Source organism: Bos taurus, chromosome 15 (genome assembly GCF_002263795.3).
Source record: "Bos taurus isolate L1 Dominette 01449 registration number 42190680 breed Hereford chromosome 15, ARS-UCD2.0, whole genome shotgun sequence".
NCBI classification, from domain to species: domain Eukaryota; kingdom Metazoa; phylum Chordata; class Mammalia; order Artiodactyla; family Bovidae; genus Bos; species Bos taurus.
The window spans coordinates 36,922,228-36,936,328 of NC_037342.1; positions in this window are offsets into that span (position 1 = coordinate 36,922,228).

A 14,101-nucleotide genomic window follows, 5' to 3' on the forward strand; every position below is an offset into this window, starting at 1 on the left:
CAGGAGACCCTGGTTTGATTCCTGTGTTGGGAAGATCCACTGGAGAAGGCATAGACTACCCACTCCAGGATTCTTGCACTTATTTGGTGGCTCAGCTGGTAAAGAATCCACCTGCAATGCAGGAGCCCTGGGTTTGATCCCTGGGTTGGAGATATCCCCTAAATAAGGAAACAGCTACCCACTCCAGTATTCTGGCCTAGAGAAATCCATGGACTGTATAGTCCATGGGGTTGCAAAGAGTCAGACACAACTGAGTGACTTTCACTTTTCAACCTGTCCAACAGTTCAGAGCAGCCTTGGAAGTAGACAAATCACCAGTTACAAAGTTTAAAGATCACAAGAGGAAGAGTTTTTTTACTTGCACTTTTACCCTTTAATTCACTAACTTTCACAGGCATGCATACACACACACACACACACACACACACACACACACACACATTGGGGCCTGAGATCTTGTTCATGGTCACAGAGCCAGTCAGTCATCAAGAAACCCAGATTTTAAACCCATGTTGGCCTGTCTCCAAATTTTAAGCTCAGATCTTTCAAGAGAAACCTGTAGACCTTTTGTCATCACCTTCTTTAGGGTCTATTTCTATGCAAGTCTCATGGCTTTCTTGTGAAGCCTGCTTTGCTACCACCACACAGGAGTGGGAGCCACCATGATGGGGGCTCTCATGAAAGGAAGGGGAGGAAGAAAACCACGCTAGACCATGCACTAATAATTCTAACCACTAACATTGATCAAGAATTACTGACCCTTAATTATGTGCTAGGTTTTCTTCTAATCCCTTACATGAATTATTTGCTTGAACCCTTACTGCAGTTATCTATGAGTATTACTACTAGATCCATTTTGCAAACATATAACTAATTTGGCCAAGCAGGTGAAGAGTAAGGATTAAAAGCCAGTGACCACCACATGCTGTGCTACCTCCTGATATGGTTCAGGGGCTAAGTTGCTCAACCGGGTTTCCAAAAACCAGGTAGCCAGAAAGCCCGCAAAATTTTTGCAGCTACTAGGACCAAGGCTTTCTGCTCTATGCCTGGACTGTTAAGTAAAAACAACTGAGGATTTGCTGCTTTTCTCTTCTCATTTTTAAAATCATCACTGTATTTTTCCAAAGCCTGGGAGAGCAAACATGATCCCCAGCTCTAGGTCCCAGAGCCCCATAAAAGAATAAAAGCATACTCAGTGGTCGTTACTGTGCTAGGTCACCTCTGTATGGTGTAGTTCACGTATTTCTTACCACCAGCCTGAAACATCCGTGTGATTATCCCCATTTTACAGATGCCAATTAATAGCAAGTCCCAATCAACAGAATTCTGGAGAAAACATATTTTACTGTAATTGGGTACTTTCCCAGTGCCACGAAATAATTTGTTCTCTTTAGCTCCATAAACATGTCACCTCCAATTTTATTTGCTTCGTTTGCTTAGCAAACTCTTCCCACAAAGGTTAAATCTTGTTAAGAGAAAACTCCAGGGATATCCCAAATTGTTTCATTGGAAGAAATTCTCGTAATGAATATGTGATTGTGATTCTCATTCCAAAGCCATGAGATCTGGAGATATAAACAAGTTAAGTGTTCTGAATGCAGAGTCCCAGCTCCAGTTGGGTGACTGGGTCCTTTGACGTTTGTGATTTACTGTATAGATTTTCTAACTCCTAACACAGAGTGTCTTCCTCATTTTCTTGTTGCCCTTCAAGTTCTGTTGGTTTTGTTCAGATGTTTTTAATGAGTTTGTCCTGCAGCAGCCAGGGAATGGCTAACAAGTCTTCTGGGCCCTTAAAAACCCATTAGAATGTTATTTCTTACAAAGTGAAAAACTAACCTCATGCCAGATGCAAATAGGGCTCAAGCCATCAGAAATAAAGTTTGATTCTGAAGGAAAATTCCACTGAGACATGAAAGTTCTTCAGCTTGGAAAAATAGTCTTTGATGTCTAGTCCAGCTCGGCAGTCTAATATGATTATTAAGAGTATGAGCATTGGAGATGTTGGCTAGGTTTCACATCTACTCTGTTCCTTACTAGCTCAGTGATCTAGGGCTTCACCTAACTGTGTTTCAGTTATCTCACCCTAAAAACCTGGGAACAACTACAGCAAAATATACCTACCTTGTAGAACTGCTGGAGGATTAAATAAAATGCTATAAGTATATCAGTTAGGATTATGTTCAGTATCAATAAAACAATAGACATGACTTAAATTAGTAGAGGCTTATTTCTCTCTCCTTTAAAAGAAACTTTAAAATCAACAATATCATATTGGCCCAGGAGCTACATTGTCATCAGGGATCTTCTTCCTGGACTTTTCCACTCCACTTTTTAGCGCTGTCTTTCATTCTCAGGAACACTTCATGAACCTTATGGTTCAAAAGGGCTGCCAGGCACTGACTCTTCGTTCACGTTCCAGACAGGAAGCAGAAGAGAAGAGGAGGGGATGGAAAACACGACGTCATGTTTCTCACATGGGTCAGGATTTGTTTAGGATATTTTCTGGTAGGAGTTGCGATTTTTAGCTCTTTGGGGCCCCCTTAGCTGCAAAGGAAACTCAGAAATGATCTACAGTTGGGCATATTGCGACTCAGAATAAAGATGAAATTTGTTAGTGAAGAAGGGGAGAAAGGAGTTAGTTAACTAGTAGTCTTGGCTATAATACTTAAAGTATTTTAAAAGGTGCCTGTTATTTACTTGGCATAAATTTGGTGCCTAAATTAGGAGGCAGGTAGGGTGGTGAATTGAATATGTCTTTTGAGTCCACAGACTTGAACTAAGCCCTAGCTCCATCTTTTACTCAGAATGAGCAACTTAATGATTTTACCTGTGAGCCTCAGCATTCTCGGTTATCAAATAAAATTATTATCGACATTTTGGGATGTGGGGGAGAATAGAGTGAGAATGAATATTCAAAGGGCCTGGCACATAGTAGATGTTCAGTAAGTGTGAGGTTCCCGCTCCCTACCCTATAAAGTTCAGTGCAAAACAAAACTAAGGGAGTCATCACCACCCAGCAGGGCTCTGGGAAGTGGTCAGGAACCTCCCCCAAACCAAGCTGTTCCTCTCCCAGGCTGCCTGCTCTCTGCCCACAAAGTGCTAAAGTGAGTGAAGCCAACCCTATAATCAAACAATACCAGATACTTTAATTATAGTTTTTTGCCATGATCTGAATCACTGTTTTCATGTGCATTGCTGTGAATTAATCTCATAACAGTGGTGTTAATTCCTTGATGCATAAAGGAGTGTTTCGGCTCCCGAGGTATTCCACGGAGAAGGGAATAGATTTCACATTTAATTAGCTCCTACTCTCTGCCAGGCACTGCGCTGAGTGCTTTCTAAACCTTTTCTCATTTTTCTCTCACAATAACTCTGTTTGGTAGCTATTACCACCTCATTTTATAAGTGAGGGCACAGAGAATCAGAGATGTTAAGTAACATGCCCAAGGCATGAACGGTGGAGTTCATACAAATTCCAGAACTGGATTTTGAACCCACGTGTATCTGATCCCAAAGCTCATGCTCTTGCCACCGTATCCTGCTGCTTTGCTGTCTTCTCAGCCCCAGGAACCAACCATTCTTTAGAACTGGATGTAGGGTGAGATGCTACAAGAAAAAACAGAAGACTGAGCTGGCTCACTACTTCGGAATGCTTGCTCTGACCTCCCAGCTCTGGGACCTCTCAAAGATGCTCTACAACTCCATTTTTCTTTCCGTAAAGAATGTGTTGGTGGTTGAGGGGTGTGAGGTGTGAGGTGTGTTGAGATCATCCCAGGATGATCTGGGATCTCTCTTGCAGCTCTGGGTGTCCAAAATTGGAGGGTAAAATTTCACTTTCATTTCTGTATATTCCAAGGCATATTTCTGTATATATTCACCTCAGTTCAGTTCAGTTACTCAGTCGTGTCCGAATCTTTGCGACCCCATGAATCGCAGTACGCTAGGCCTCCCTGTCCATCACCAACCCCTAGAGTTTACGCAAACTCATGTCCATTGAGTGGGTGATGCCATCTAGCCATCTTATCCTCTGTTGTCCCCTTCTCCTCCTGCCTCCAATCCCTCCCAGCATCAGTCTTTTCTAATGAGTCAGCTCTTTGCATGAGGTGGCCAAAGTATTGGAGTTTCAGCTTCAGCATCAGTCCTTCCAATGTACACCCAGGACTGATCTCCCCCAGAATGGACTGGTTGGATCTCCCTGCAGTCCAAGGGACTCTCAAGAGTCTTCTCCAGCACCACAGTTCAAAAGCATCAATTCTTCGGCGCTCAGCTTTTTTCACAGTCCAACTCTTACATCCATACATGATCACTGGAAAAACCATAGCCTTCACTAGACTGACCTTTATTGACAAAGTAACATCTCTGCTTTTTAATATATTATCTAGGTTGGTCATAACTTTTCTTCCAAGGAGTAAGCATCTTTCAATTTCATGGCTGCAATCACCATCTGCAGTGATTTTTAAGCCCCCCAAAATAAAGTCTGACACTGTTTCCACTGTTTCCCCATCTATTTCCCATGAAGTGATGGGACCAGATGCCATGATATTAGTTTTCTGAATGTTGAGCTTTAAGCCAACTTTTTCACTCTCCTCTTTCACTTTCATCAAGAGGCTTTTTAGTTCTTCTTCACTTTCTGCCATAAGGGTGGTGTCATCTGCATATCTGAGGTTATTGATATTTCTCCCGGCAATCTTGATTCCAGCTTGTGCTTCTTCCAGCCCAGTGTTTCTCATGATGTACTCTGCATATAAGTTAAATAAGCAGGGTGACCATATACAGCCTTGATGTACTCCTTTTCCTATCTGGAACCAGTCTGTTGTTCCATGTCCAGTTCACCTACTATGAACTAAATTCATGATGCGGTAAATAAAGGACAAATTAGATGTAGTGACTATGAGGAAAGTTAAAGTGAACTTGGGAGAAAGGACAGCTGACTTTATCTAAATATACTGAGATACTTGGCAGAAGATTCTAAAAACTGCATTTAACCCAAAGGGCAATGTTAAAGGGTTGTAGGCTTCCTGTCACTGGTGGAGGTCTCACACATCTGGCTGGACCACCATATGATAATGGTGCTATTATAATATTGAGCAAATGGGCAAAGGGTATCTGAGGCCAAATGCACACCTAACACATGGTCATGGAAAAGGGTCAAGGATACAGACAGTCAAAGTAGAAGTCCCCATCTGCACTTTCCCTCTCCCATTTTAATCCCTAAAAACAAGTGTAGTGGGCCTCCTAAACCCCCTCCCAAGATATCATCTAACTTATCATGTGTTCTGAGATTTTTATTAATCATGAACACCCTTATATTAGTTCACAAATGATTGCTTTCATTCTTTCTTATCAGCTGTATAAGGTTCCATAAATGGTAAGGATGAAGATCATCATCACCCATGAATTTTACACCCACTGTCCTTTGTACAGTCTTCTACCTAACCCCTGCTTTTTGAAAAAGAAAATCTTTTCATTACTGCCTCAGATTAATTTTGTAAGATTATATATGGTATTGTTTTCTTAGAAATCCCTACACAGCTTTAAGAATACACATGATCAAATCTGTCAATGTTTTACCCTTGAATTTTGGGTTTACTTCAGGAAATCTTTATCATCTTGTCTTATTTCACTATAGTCACAATAAAGTTGTATAACAAACCACCCCAAAATGCAGTGGCTTAAAATGCAGTCATTTATATATCAAGTGGATTGAATTTTAGCTGACTTATACTGGGTTTGGCTTTAAATGATAGCTTGGGTTCAGTTCTGCTCCATATGATTCTCATTCTTCTTGGATCAGTGGGCTAACTGGGGCAGGTTCTTTTCATGGCAATGGCAGATGTACAAAGTATCTCATGCCTTTACTCATGTCATATCCACTAACATCCTATTGGAAAGCAAGTAGCATAGCCAAGCATAATGTTGATAAGGGTGGAGAAGTATATTTAGATCATGCAGGGAAGGGAAGGGAATGAATATCACATCTCTAATTTTTAAAATCTCATTTTTTTCACTGTTTTACAGTTGTATTTATCTGTTCAGATCTTTATTTGTGTTTACCTGTGTGTGTATGGGGCGGGGTGGTGCATGCAGACATTAGAGATCTAATATTAAACAAGAGAGTCATCCCAAGATGTGGTCAGGAGGTAGGTGGGTTATTATGCTGTAGCATGAGGAGTGCTAATTAATGGAAGATGACTGAATCACCAGACCTCCACTTTCCAAACTGCAAGGCTTATGCCTCTCAAAGGATGGTTGTTTTTGTTTTGGGTTTTTTTTTAGAATTTTTTCTTAGTAAGGTTTTTATGTCTTACTTAAAATGAGAAATTAACTGTAACTGGACTATAAAATATGTAGTTGTAATAATGAGAGCTACCAGTAGAAAATATTCACTAAAACAGTGAAAGAAAAAGAATTTTTTCTAAGTTTAAGAGTCAGGCACAATGTATATGATGTGGGCCTGGGCCTCAGAGAGCTAGTCCAAGAGAAGAATTTGTATCAGCTTGGTTTCAGAACTTTGGTTGATGATGGAGAATTCTACTCAGGCTTAAGCCCCCTAAATTAAAACCATTTTCACAGAAAGTCCACAGGAGGCAATGCTAATTAACTTAGGTAGTTTGTTTCAGACTGGAAATATAAAAGCAATGAAGAGACACCTATGGGCTGTGGTGGAGGATAAGGTGGTTAGATAGCATCACCCACTCGATGGACATGAGTTTGAGCAAGCTCCCAGAGTTGATGATGGACAGGGAAGCCTGGAGTGCTGTAGTCCATTGGGTCGCAGAGAGTCAGACACTGATGGACTGCGGTACAGTTTTTGTGGTGCAGTTTTCCTCATTGCCTTTGTCCTGGGAAGGGTGACTATCTGCCCCCTCCCCCCTCCCACATCAGACCTCGAGAGTGAGGGGCTGATGAATGTCCATGAGCCGGACAGCTGTCATATGCAGCTCCTCAGGCAGGTAAGAATTGGCTCTTCTTCAAACCCATTGGCTTGAAGTAGTGGACAATAGTTTGACAGCTATATGCAGCTGGGGTGAAGGGCGTAGGAGTGGAGACCACCGGGGCAGGGCTCACTTATCTTCTGCCATACTGAACTAGTCTGCTCGGCCCCAGACTTATATGTTTCCCATAGCAGAGCAAAAGCCCCTCAGTTAACCAAACCCAGCATCCTTGGAATGCTGTTTAGCACAGATTTTTGAGATTTCACCCCGTTACTGAGAGGCTGATCAAGTATTCATTTGTTACCGACACTATCCTAAGACAGATGGCTCTGTTTTGTTGCCATGCCCTGCAGATTGCTAGCCAATTTAAGAGCTCTCCACAACCACTGGCCCATCACCAAAGAGAGATGGCAGCCTTCAAAGTCTAAGACATCAACTACAACCGCCTGCGATTCTTTACCAGCTGAGCTACCTGGAAAGCCCCAGTTTGGATTATTGCTAGCGTTTACTCTATTTATACAGCATAATGCCTGTTTGTGGCAGAAATCTAACAAAATGGTGATAGGATATCGTGGCTCTCATCTCCAGGTTAGATGCTTGGCTTCCACACTTCTCTCTTGGTTTCTATGTGTCCTGTTTCTATTCAGTGACTCCATGTCAAAGTTAGATCCATGAAAAATCTTCCTGGGACATTACATCCATTTCTCTTCTTTGTATGGCTTATCTCTGGGGGAATGTAGGAAGACTGCAGGAATAAGGCATATTGGCACCTGGAATTTCATGAAATTGAGCTTGTCATTTGGAAATTACTTCTGAAACTGTGTCCCCAGGCTCATATCTGCTCTGTGCAGCCCTTCCAAGCATATACAGTATTCTCTTCCAGAAGAGTTCCCTTAAACGTCATCCCCACCTTCTTCCATTTCTCTAAATCTTCTAGTGCCCCTTGGAGATTGGCATGTTGGGCAACTTCCTACAGATCTCGTCCCCTGTGTGCTTGAGATGGAAACCTGCAGCCTCATTACCCAGCTTTTACCCTCTGAGCATCCTTCTGAAGGCTCACAGGGAACCATGTGTGGTGGACAGGGAAATAAGCCACCCCTTTGTGTGAGTTCTCTCCAGGCCCCAGGCTGGGCGAGGGGCCCCTCAGGGTGGAGCGCTGGGCCCGCGCAGCGGACAGTGCAGCGCCACTACCCGTTGGTTCCCTTTATTAAGAGCATTAAGGGATCTATTACTTCTCACTTGGCTGCAGAAGTGCTTAACTGTGACCCTTCATAAACACACTCACGTCAGCTGAAATAAGAAAAGCAGAAAATTATTTCCAGTTTAACAAGAGGCTGTCTTCGGAATTGTGGATTTATCAGTAAAGGCACTGCCTTAATATTCTGTCTTCTGGATTCCATTTAAATCATCTTTCTCCTACCCACAATCATTTGCTTGGGTGGAACATTGATCGGGATCCTTTTAGCTGCAAGTGACAGAAACCTAATCCCCACCAGCTTGAGCAGAAAAGACAATTTAAGCGGGGTTAGACTCAGAGACTTAGAGGCTTCCCTAACAGCATCAGCATTTTTTCTGACCTCTGTCTGCCAAATCCTCCCTCCCCCTGGAATTGGCTCAGCCTGTCGGTGAGTTGGTCCTATTCTTTCCTCTGACAACTTGGTTTCCTCCATGTACCCAGGGATGGTGGTAAAGTGGTGGCTAGTATGGTTCCAGATGGTTAATGGTTTATGGCACCACCACTTATAACACTAGAAATAAAGAGAAAGTTTATCTCTCTCTCTTGAATACGAACATAGTATCCCAGAGAAAGTTTCTAAATTGCCTTGCTTGGGATGGGCTCCTATTTTGCAAATGGATGGCTTATAGCTCTATGTGCACATCTGTCTGGGATGCTTTTCCAAGTGCTAATACCTGAGTCCTACACCCAGAAATTCTGACTCAATATGTCTAGGTGGGGCCTGGACATCATTAATTGTAATAGCTTCCTGCAAATAATTCTCAAGCTTGAGAACAACTACTTTAGACTCATTCAGTCATTCTTGAAAACAGTTTGTTGGTGTTGTTGAGTACCTACTTGGTGCCAGGCAGTATACTAAGTGCTAATAAGACAGTAGACAGGACAGATAAAGGCATGCTCATGAAATTCACACTCTACAGGGTAAGACAGGCAAGAAAACCACAATTAAATAAATAAATGGTGTAAATAAATACTATCCATAGGATAAAAACAGGACTAAAATACACGTGATGGGAAGGAACCAGCCATACACAGCTCAGAGGGAAGAGCATTCAAGGCAGAGGGAACAGCTAGGACAAAGGCCAAGAGGCAGAAACACGCTTGACTTGTTCCAAAAAAAGAAAGAACAAAGTGGCTGAAAAATGGTGAATGAAGAAAAGAGGGACATGGGATGAGGTCACGAGACAGGCAGAAGCCAGCTCTCATGGAGCTTTGTCAACTAGGCAAGGGATATGGGTTTTATTCTATAAGTGATGGAATGTGGACAGATATGGAAGAATGATGGGTTCATCTCTATTTTCAAATTTTTTTCTGGCTACTATTTAAAATAAGGACTAGATGGATCAAGAATATAAACAGGTAGATCAAATAGCAGAGGAATGCAACTGTCCAGGTAAGAAATGATGTTGGCTAGTCTGCTCGGGTTTGGGGGAGAAGTGAGTGAATGTAGGCTAAGGTTTTGAGACTGAGTTGATGAAATACCAGAATGTAAGACTCTTAATATTTCCTTTCACATCCTCAGTATCTAGAGTGGGGAGTGGGGCCAGTAGGTGCCTAACAAATATTTTTTGAATTAATGAAACTAGAATCTAGAGGCAAGAAGATGAAGGAGAAGGAATGGAAATACAACTCTGAACTTGCAGAACCAGAGAGCAGCCCTCACTAATGGGGCCCAGAGGCTAGCACAGTGCTTCCCACAGGAGGAGTAGTTGAGGACACAAATGTTGCTGGAGGAAAGTCAGTTTAGTGACCCCAAACCTGTGTAGGAAACTAAAATACACATTGAAGAGATGGACTCTCAGCTCTGCTCCTGGGTAAGAGGTTTGACATGGGAAGACACTGCATCACCATCATGGTAAAGAGAGGGTTAACAGCTGAACTAGCTGGTATAGCTAAAGTAGCCCTAAGACAGCAATTGAATTTTAGCTGGTAAAGAGGGATGCATATCCTGGGACCCAGAGATCCTAGTCCTAGCATGTTTTCCAGAGAAATTCTTGTATAGGTCCACAAAAAGCTGAACAAGGACGTCTGTCATGTTGTTGAGAGTGGAGTAAAGGCAGGCTAGGAGTCCATCAGTAGAGGAGTGGATAATAACATGAAATAGACGCAAACTGTGGACTAGAAAGCAGTTGTTGGGTGTCCAGAACAATGTGAGAGACCTTAAAAACATAACGTCAAGTGAAAAATGTAAGAACAATACCATACGTAGAACACAAAAAGTACCATACACGCCAATTCAAAACACACACACCAATGGCCCACTTAAAAGGAAGCACGCACATTTCAGGGCATATAGCAAATACATTAACATAGACGCTGACAAAGACAAGAAGCAGGAGTAGGATTGGGAATTATGTAGACAGAATATGCCCCCACCTCCACCTTCAAAGACAGCCACATCCTAATCCCCAGAATTTGTGAATCTGTTTTATTACATGACAAGGGGGAATTAAGGTTGCAGATGGAATTAATGTTGCTAATCAACAGATAGGGAGATTATCTTGGATTATCTGAATAGGCCAACAAAGGTAGAAGAGCCAGAGGGAGATGTGACTGTTTGACAGAGTAAGAAGGCCCAGGTCTGAAGGTGTTAGCTTTAAAGATGGAGAGAGGGGACCGTGAGCTAAGGGAAGTGGGGAGCCTCTTGAAGCAGGAAAGAGCAAGGACACAGCTTCTCTTCTAGAGCCTCCAGAAGGAAAAGTGCTGTGCTAAATTGCTTCTGTCATGTCTGATTCTTTGTAACCCTATGGACTGTAGCCCACTAGGCTCCTCTGTCCATGGGATTCTCCAGGCAAGAATACTGGAGGGGGTTGCCATGCCCTCCTCCAGGGGATCTTCCCAACCCAGGGACCGAACCTGTTTCTCTTATATCTCCTGCACTGGCAGGCGGGTTCTTTACCACTAGCACCACCTGGGAACCCCCCCATAAGGGAATGCACCCTGCCAAGACTTTCATCTTATCTCATGGAGCTCCAAATCTGACTTCCGATCTTCAGAACTGTAAAATAACACATTTGTGTTGTTTTAAGCTGCCAAGTTCATGGCTATATGTTACAACATCATTAAGAAAACTAATCCAAGGAGAAAAGGACTTGTGTGGACTGATGATGAGAGCCCGTGCACTATGAATTGAGAGTCTGAGTAACTCCACCCTCCTCACCCAAGGTCCAAAAGAACAATATTAACCTTGAATGGAAAGAAGAATAAAATAAACCTCCTCAAAATATAACTGCAGATGTGATGGAAAACAGCAGATCTGAGAATGAGCATTTGTCAGGTCCCAAAGACTGAACTAGAACTTTACAAGCACAAACTTAGTTTTGGTTCCTGGACAATGGCGAACTGGGCTCATGGATGAAGGAGATTATTATTACTCCAAGAAGCCTGTCCATCCCCCTCCAGGAAACTCTTCTTCTACCTCTTTAAAACTTCCCAATCTCTTCTCTTCCTCTGCCCCCAACCCAGCCCCTGCCTTCTGGACCACACTCACCAGCAGACATGGTGCCTGGGACACAGTAAATCTCATGTGTGGGGAGCTGATCCCTGTTGATGCCGAGGGAAGCTTCTGTCTACCGCGTTGCCCACAACATCCCAACGCTCTCATGGTATTCATGAAAGAGCCCTGGGACCTCCACGAGCTATTTATTCCAAACAATTTAGAGCCACTCTGGGACCCCAGTGTGATGTTTGCACGTCTAATTTCCGTGAGCTATTGATAAGAGCCCACTCCAAGCAGCTAGTTGTCAGCCTTGACTCCAAGGGCCTGGAAAATGTACTATTTGCAATTACTTGAAAAGAAACTAATTAGCTTTAAGGAGGAAACCATAGGTAGAAATGTCTGAAATCAGCTGTTCAACTGTGCTTGGCAAAAAATTAAAAGGAGTAGGTGATTGTACCTCACATTTATTTCATTTGAAGGAAGAGTAGGAGGTAGTAGGGCGTTTAGCAGAGGGGAGATAAAGTGGTATTTTCTCTGTGGGGAGAGGCTTCTGAGCAGAAGCAGTATCAGCAGACCTATTGGGCAGCTAAGAGGTTAAGATGTGACCTTGAAAGCTACATTTGGACTTCATTCAGTAGCAACAAAGTATCTGAGAAAAGGAATGGTGATCAGGTTGAGACTAGAAATGTGTTGAACTTTAGTCTAAGTGCTAGGTTTCTGCATGTGGTAAATAAATGCTGTGTTTTCCCTTAGAAGTGGCCATTCTGAGACATTTCTCAAAACAGATTTAAAAGCAATATATTACAATTTCCTGCAGTCTAGCACTCTGCTTGAAATATAGCAGGTAGTGATAAAACGAGGGGACATAGTCCAGGGGCCACATTGAATATGAGAGAAGCTGATGTCCACATGGGAGCATATTGCAACAATCCAGAAAGACAGAGGCAACAGCAGCCTGGGAGAGAAAAGATGTGAATCAGAGCAAAGGCCAAAATCCTCACTATTTATAATAATTATAATAGAATTGTATATTTATCGAGTGTTTGCTGTGTCCTATGCTATATGTGTGTTCACTACTTCTACTTTCATCTTATTCTTAAGGAAACTAAAATGCAATCGCTTGCCCAGAGTTGCACAGGGAGTGGGAGGATGATTGTTCTAAACACAGAAAAAGACCCTCGGGAAGGACACGGAAATAAGTTAATTCAATTGAGAGGGGATTCCAGAAAATGATCAGCAAAGATGGGAAAGATAGAATAGAAAGAAGACAATACGAGTTGTTAAACTTTATTTATTATGGCAGACCACTGGAGATCAGCCCTGCTAGGGAATTCTGGGCTACAGAGTAGAACATTTTCAGAGTGATTCTTCCACTGAAAGGGCAGGATGTGCAAGCGGTTACTAACAGATTCCTCATCCGTTATTGGCTGATACTGCTTTGGGGAGATTAACTCTACTTTTCCTGCTTGTCTGAGCTCAGGTTGATCACGCGCTGTAGGTGCTTGTCATAGCAGACCTCAGAGTTAGAGATGAGAAGCAAGAAAGAAAAGCAGGCCAGCCCTTGAGACAGCCCCGGTTTGGGCTTCTTGTTGTTCAGTCGCTAAGTCATGTCCGACTCTTTTCGACCCCATGGACTGCAGCACTCCAGGTCTCCTGTCCCTCACCATCTCCCCAAGTTTGCCCAAGTTCATGTCCTTTGAATCGGTGATAACAAGCCATTGTGCTTGTTATCTTGGAAAAATTATAATTATTCCCCCTTTTGCTCTCAGAGGTGTCCTGCTATGGATGATTTATATGGCCACACCTGTGAGGGAAGGAACAAACGCAAATTCTAACATGTGTGGCACCAAGCCTGCACTTTCCTCTCCTTGCGTTCTCTTTAAGTACAACCGTGGCTTTCCTCATCAATCATGGGGCGCTAGCCTGGGTGAGATGCAGGCCCTGGGCAGCCACACCTCTGCTCCCCAGAACTTAGAATGTTTCTCCAGGTAGGTCCTGGATCAGCATCACATATGGTGCTAATTAACATCCAGGTTCTGAGTCTTATCTCCAACCTACTGAATTGGAATCTCTGGGGCTTGGGCCTAATGACCTGCATGTTTATGACTCTTTTGTTTAATCTACACAGTCAAGTTTGAAGACTACAGGCCCAGCAAAGGGAGACAATGAGTTTTAACATTTTCTGAGAAGCAACAGAGTGGAGTGTGATTCACAGCACGGCCTCTGAGCTGGCCCGCCTGGTTCAAAGCCTAGCTCTGTCACTTATAGCCATAAGTGATTTCAAGCACGTTAGTGAACTTCTGTGTTCCTTGTGGGAAAAACGGGATAATAATAGCATCACTTTATCAGGGCTGTTATGGGGATTAGACAAGTTAAGCCACATAAAGCCCTCAGAACAGTGCTGGGCACGTAGCAAACACTTGAGATGTTAGTTAGTGTTATTACTGACTTTTAGCATTATGCCAGGGATCTTACCTGGGCTGTGACATT